The sequence below is a fragment of the Perca fluviatilis genome, chromosome 14, assembly GCF_010015445.1.
Source record: "Perca fluviatilis chromosome 14, GENO_Pfluv_1.0, whole genome shotgun sequence".
NCBI lineage: Eukaryota > Metazoa > Chordata > Actinopteri > Perciformes > Percidae > Perca > Perca fluviatilis.
The window spans coordinates 6,024,492-6,031,708 of record NC_053125.1 but is presented as its reverse complement, the minus strand read 5'-3'; the positions used below and the strand labels follow the sequence as shown (position 1 = coordinate 6,031,708).

General features: G+C 41.3%; 2 non-coding genes across 2 annotated transcripts; one reads left to right on the top strand and one right to left on the bottom strand.

Annotated features, from left to right (window-relative positions):
* The first annotated feature begins 2,786 nt into the window (after nucleotides 1–2,786).
* trnas-uga lies at nucleotides 2,787–2,868 on the top strand. The gene has a single exon. It is a non-coding gene; the product is annotated as a tRNA-Ser (tRNA).
* Nucleotides 2,869–2,995: 127 nt separating this feature from the next.
* On the bottom strand, nucleotides 2,996–3,069 carry trnat-agu. Its single transcript has one exon. It is a non-coding gene; the product is annotated as a tRNA-Thr (tRNA).
* Between the last annotated feature and the right edge of the window lie 4,148 nt (nucleotides 3,070–7,217).

The following is a 7,217-nucleotide window of genomic DNA, read 5'->3' as shown; positions in this document are numbered from 1 at the left end:
GGAGTAGTTAGTAGAACTGTTAAGAGCTGAATGAGCTCAGTCTACACTAAAATAGGGTCCTATAGCTTTCCGATCGGAGGGATTTTTGCAGTTCCTAGAACATAAAATTCCTAGAACTCTTTTTTTTCTCGTGTTCCGACTGGACCAATTTGGGGATTTTTAAGTTCCTCTGGCTGCAGTTCCTGTAACTCTTTCAGCTCCTACTTCAGGGCAGGGTCTTTTCGCTGTTCCCTTTTCAGCATAAGAACCTAGGTCAACGAGCGTCGGGTTTCCGGTAGGCTACAGACAGACCAACAACGGGACCATTTAAACAATTTTCGCCATCTTATTCATCACTAAATTCACTTCTGACAACGTTTTAGGTGAGAAATGAACTGTTTAGATATTTGAATATAAGTCTTGCGAAAATTGATGCCGAATTGACAATTTGCTTCAAAGTTTTCGGAGGTGAGAAGCTCCACGAAGTGAGGAGACAGCCGGCAGGCGCCTGCCCTGGCCACAAGCTCGTCGCTCGGCCAGTCATGCTCAGAGACCCCGCTGTAAGCCGGAGGTCTCTTAGACCGCTCTCGTAAATAAGAGGCTTTTATTTCGCCGTTGATGGTTCGTTTGTTTAAATATCTAAACACATGTCCATCATAAGATTAATGGGAACCTGTGGTTAACTGTCTTTTCGGAGTTAAACTCCACAAGCGAGCACACGTCCACAGCGCAGCAGGCAGAGGCGGGGGAGCGAGAGATACCCGTTTCTCTTCGGGAGACTTGTTTAAATTATGACAAATATGCTATATACATTAGATTTAGTATTTAGTTCATACTTTTTTTGGTGTATTTGTTTTCTGATTTTAATGCTATAAAGACCGTTGCCGTGCTTGCATCACTCCCTTGCCCCTTCTATAGTCCCTATGGCAACTTGGCCAGTGCGAATGCAAATGGAAAAAAACGGTTTTGGGGGAGAGTAGTTAGTAGAACTGCTTAGAAGTGGACTTTTCCTATAATATGTTCCTGTAACTACTTGGTCGGAAAGTGGCTTATGTCAACATTCTATTTATAGAGAGAGCATGATTAGCCTATTACATGATATCTATGGAAACACCCAAGGGGAGTGCCAATCAGGTGATGACTCACTGATCTTTGTACCGGCATACAACACACTTCACCTAAAGATCACCTTAGCAACACACTGGGTGTGGCTCAGAAGTGTCCATGAGTGTTTAAGCAAAGTGCAAGTGCATGCGAAAATACCACCCCGTTGTCACTCCCAACTCGTAAAATACTGACGCTTGGTCAGTGTCTCTCAGCGTCAGATACCGACGCAAAAATCTCCCTTTTCCAACCGCACTTAAAGCTATAGTTTGTTCTGTCTCCCCCATGAGGAATTCTAAATAATGACAACAACACTGTCGGTGTGTCCACATGATACAAGCCTTCCGTGATCGCGCACCGCCCCTCCCCCTCCTCCACACAGTTGCTAGTAGCCAAGGAGGACTCTTCAGAAGAGGTAATTATCTTCACTTGAGTTTCACGACACAATTTTCTGAACATACTGCCATACTGAGAAATACAGAGAGAGTTGTGTGGAGCTAATAGTCGTAAAGTGCCGATTTCATGAAAATAAATCACTTTTTCTGGGATTTGGGGTGTTATTTTGTGTCTCTGGTGCTTCCACACGCATACAAACTTGGGAAAAAAAACATCCATGCTGTTTTGAGTGAGATACAGGTTTCTGAATTTATCCTGCCTTCAGTCTCCAAAATCTGCACGGCTTTCTACAGTACAGTCATTAGCTGAAACGCCATTGAGAACGAGGGGGCTAACCGCTACCATGCTAGCAATTAGCCCACTCGTTCTCAAGGGTAAAACACTCCTACAACACACACAAGTTCACCATAATCTACAAAAGAACTACTTACGTGTCCCTGTTCTGCAGCTATTCCACGCAAAGTTGGAAGTGCGCTCTTGTTTAGAAGAAGTCTCCCGGCTAATCCTGCCTTCTATTAACTGAAGTTGGAGAAACAGATAGCTAGCTGATGTGATCCTTACCTAGCCAGTGCGCATGTGCGACTGACAACAAAGATGGAACAGAAGTGGGATGTCTCACTCTGTAGCTAAAACAGAGAGCTGAACACACAGGGTGAAAAGAGGAGCTGCAGCAATGTGCAGTACAACAAAAATATGGTGTTTTCTGAAAATTAAACCATGTAAACCTATTCTGGTACAACCTCAAAATACAATTATGAACCTGAAAATGAGCATAATATGTGTGCTTTAATTAGCTTTGTAGCAACTCATTTGGCAATGGCTTGAATGTAACGGACGTTCATTAATGTCAAAAAGTTACGCACTAAAGCTTTAAAGGCGGCTTCATTTGGAGAAAGAGAGAAAGAAAAGAGACTGAGCAACATGTGCTGCTGCAGGAAACAAACTCCTGGGCGTTTTCGTTTTCTACACTCATAATGCAGCGGTAGATGCAGGGATGTTTGATGTAACTGTACTTAGTTACATTCCACCACTGAATATAAAGTGGAGAATTTACAGTAATGATGACCCAAACAGCAAAGGGGATCTCTCCATTCCCAGGCCAGCATAGTCCACTTTTTTTTTTGTCCTCCGTGAGCTCTATGCTCAGGAAGTGGGAGAGTTTCAAGATCAGTCAGTAACTTGTCTAACGTTACTTCAACATTAATTGCCAGGCCTTTATTCATATCAGAAATAGTGTATATAAATAAATAGTGTATTATCACTATCTAGACGAGTCAAGAACGAAAAGCATACCGATATGTTGTCGGGCTGCGATGGCCGAGTGGTTAAGGCGTTGGACTTGAAATCCAATGGGATCTTCCCGCGCAGGTTCGAACCCTGCTCGCAGCGTTTTTTAAATTCTGTGAAGAAGACCACAAGGTGATAACCAACGGACGTGATTATTATTATGGGAGCTGAAGAAAGTCGATATTTCCTCGTAAAGTTAAAACATTAGAAGCAACGCAATCGTGACAAAAGGCACCGCTGGGATTCGAACCCAGGATCTCCTGTTTACTAGACAGGCGCTTTAACCAACTAAGCCACGGCGCCGCCTATCTCAGTTCGCCGACAAAACCTATTATATACAAGCGATTACGACTATCGTATTGTTCGCTAGTAATTGTATGTCCATTTGTATAAAGTCATTTCACGGCCCCGGTTTGCAAATCACAGCAAACAGACTTGAACTAGCAGCCTACATCGGTTTGAGTGGCCCACATTGGATGTTCTGTAGTAACAATATGGTACCACAGAGTGGCGCTAAGAAGCCATAATATTACCATTGGAATGACATGCAGGCGTCTGTAATGTGCAGCTTTTCATTATCCTGTCAGGAAGAAGTCAATCTGCTTACAAAAGGTGGACAAATAATACAAATAATATATTGTATATGTAGCCTATTGTAAAAAGACCGACCTTTGAGCTGAGATTATTAAGTCACTTATACTTGATTGATTTCTGCACACAAGATGTCCACGCTATTTAATCTAAACACAAAAACTCCAATCACTGAGGAGATATAGGCCTAGTTAAGTGATTCAAAAAGCTAATAGGTGACCCTGAGTTATTTCTTAATTATTTTATTTATTTAGCTTTTTTTTGTCAAACAAAGTCTTTTGTCCCTGTCTTGAAATGTGTTATTAATCACAATGTTGCATAACTGCAAAAATCCCATCCTTACACAATCCACATTAATGCCTGGAAATTGAAAAATAAAAAAAAGTTGTAAACATGCGGGGCTCAGCCAAGAAACATGCAATTTTAGGGGTACCAAATATATTAAGTGTTACATACAGTATCTCACAAAAGTACACCCCTCATTTTAGTAAATATTTCATTATATCTTTTAATGGGACAACACTGAAGAAATTACACTTTGCTACAATGTAAAGTATTAAGTGTGCAACTTGTATAACAGTGTAAATGTGCTGTCCCCTCAAAATAACTCAACACACAGCCATTAATGTCTAAACCACTGGCAACAAAAGTCAGTACACCCCTATGTTAAATTCCCATAGAGGCAGGCAGATTTTTATTTTTAAAGGCCAGTTATTTCATGGATCCAGGATACTATGCATCCTGATAAAGTTCCCTTGGCCTTTGGAATTTAAATAGTCCCACATCATCACATACCCTTCACTATACCTAGAGACTGGCATGGGGTACTTTCTTTAACACACACTGTCAGTTTTCAATAATTTGAGTGACTTTACACTACAACATTTTCTTTAAAGAAGAGTGAAATTCTTTCACGTGAATTTTTTCTCTCCATAACATACCAGTTTTTAAGGTCAACAATAAGGAATGGAAATCATCAGTTTGCTTCAATAGATATATTTTTTATTTTGTCTGTAGTAATTTATGTAATAACGAGAACAAAAGTTACACACTAAAGGTATGTAATAGTAACAAAGAATAGTGGAGCTAATCCTGCCTCCCTCCAGCAGCATCAGGCCACACGTCTTGATCATCACATTGGATGTCCTCTCTTTGCTCTTTTATCTGTTCACTGTTTCTCTCAAACGGTGTTTCCTTATTATTTGGTATTTCTCTATTTATAAAATAAAAGTCTTTCTGAGCTTTCTCTATATTAAACAGTATGTGATCACTAACAAGTCTAAAGCAACAGGCCTGCTTATAGGCTTTCAGCTGAAATTGCCATCAGCAGTGTTTGAAATGCACCGGGCTGAAATCCATTCTGGTTTGAATGTGTTGTTAACAGTTTGGACAGCAGTGTGTTAGCATTTGAATAAATTGCTGTAGATCCACAGTGTTGTGCAGGTTGTGGTTAACACCATGGTGTAAGGGTGTAGAGTTTTGAAAAATGAACTAGAGTTTGGTCCATATGACCTGCTGCTGTGTAGACTGAGTTTTGCACATGTGGCTCCAGCTGTGACCACTGTCGTTTAGCGATCGGAAACAAAAACTGTAATATTACGGGGGCACTGGCCACCCTTAGCCCCCCCCCCAATCACCACTGAGTAGGAGTTTGGAGTCACAACATAATAATAATCTTGAAACCCTTTTTTTTTTTAGTAGAGTTGACAGAGTGAATGTGGATATTTCCCCAGTCATATAAATTTTTGCTCCATTGATTTACCGGTCCAGTCAAGATTAAAGATGAAATATTTCTTTTATTGTCATTCAGCAAAACACAGACATGTAAAGCATGACTGAAATTACGAGCATGGCTCCTTTTAAAAACACAGAGAAAAAAAACAGGGTAGTAAATTAGTGTGTGTGTGTGTGTGTGTGTATAGAGCTCTATGAATACATATATATATAAAAAATCATTTCCAGCCGTGAATCTTTGAGACTAACACAAAGTTGAACTTATTTAAAAAACCTAAAAGATATGGGGCTTATGAGAAAACATGCAGGGCCGAAGCGCCAGAAGCTCCACCCCTGAAAAAAATTAATCATCTCTGTGCTGGTAACTGAGATGAAACTCACGTCTGGGTCTGATTTGAAACTGTCACTAGCTCTCTCTCTTCCCTTTCTCTCTCTCTCTCTCTCTCTCTCTCTCTCTCTCTCTCTCTCTCTCTCTTTGTCTCTTATGCATACAGATTAGCATAGGCTACCCTTCAGACCTTCTGTCTGTGACTACGTTTAGCTATGAGTGGTCAAAATATTCCAAATTCAGAACATTTCTTTTTTTGTTCCTATAAATAGCTACAACAGCAGCACATATATTATCTCCTGTGTGTAACTTTCATTTTCCATGAGTAACTTCCTGTTACTAATCGCCCCCTAACCACTGGGCCACTCAGCTTCCTCCTGTAAAAACCACATTCACTCACTACTATTGGATCCTTCCCCCTTTGGAATGAACACTATGTTCACCCTGGTAATGCGGGCAAAGTCTGCACAAGCATGACCCCAACCCCCCCCCCCCCCCACCCCCCCTCTCCCCCTGTTTACTGTCAAAGTTTGAACAAAGGGTTAGAGCTTTCTCCAAGTGAGGAAATAAGAATAGTTGATATTTTTTTGAAGCGTGCAAGAGAGACGATAAAATAAAAATGAAAAGTTATGGTCAAAGAATATTGACATTTAAGTTGTGTTGATTGTTTCACTACGTCAACTCATTCCTTCAGTACGAGCAAGAAAACATTCCACCTTAAAAGTTGCCGGGAGTTGTCGGCAGTGGCCTTTGAGGGCCACAGTGCATGCAATTATTTTTCCTCAGTCTATAGCCAACTGTTAACTAGTTAAGATGACAAGGCAGCAAATCATCCTTATTATTGCAGTTTTGGAGTCAAGACCACCTGAACCGAGACCAAGTCATCACCAAGACCAAAGTGTATCGAAACCGAGTCACGACCAAGACTTTGAGGGGTTTCGACCAAGTCAAGATCAAGACTTTGAGGGGTTTCGACCAAGTCAAGACCAAGACTTTGAGGGCTTGAGACCAGGTCAAGACCAAGACTTTGAGGGGTTGAGACCGAGACAAGACCAAGACTTTGAGGGTTTGAGACCGAGACAAGACCAAGACTTTGAGGGTTTGAGATCGAGACAAGACCAAGACTTTGAGGGGTTGAGACCGAGACAAGACCAAGACTTTGAGGGTTTGAGACCGAGACAAGACCAAGACTTTGAGGGTTTGAGACCAAGGCAGGGCGAGACCGAGTCAAGACCCAGACCAGATTTGTGTGAAGACAGCCAGAGCTTCTCCTGTCTCCCACATTCACCTTCTTGGGAGTGAGTGTAAAGGTGGCAGGGAGAGGGGTTTTAGGGTAACAAATTTCTAATTATATTTTAAAAAATCCCTGCAGCTGTGGTCTTGACTGGTCTTGAAATAAAATTCAGAGTTCTTTTTATCTGAGACCGAGACAAGACCGGGTAAAATTGTGATCGATTTCGAGACGAGACTTTCAAAAATTAGCTTTAAGACAGGTCTTGAGACCAAAACTGGTCTCAAGTACTACAACACTGTTTTATAGTTATAGTCAGGGTGCGATTATCGGGGGGCCTGCGTGGGATTTCCCCCTTTATGGTCTACATATTGCTGCCTCTGCTGAATATTTTTATCCCCAGTGGGGACAAAATGTATCCCCCCCTCAAAGTGATCAATGCTGCGTCACCAATATACTATTGTATACCTGAAATAGAAGTATTTTAAACTAAGTAAAGCGCTGTAACGTGAACAGTCTATTGTGCCATAGAACGATAAAATCCGAGCAGCAGTTGCTGGTTGTATT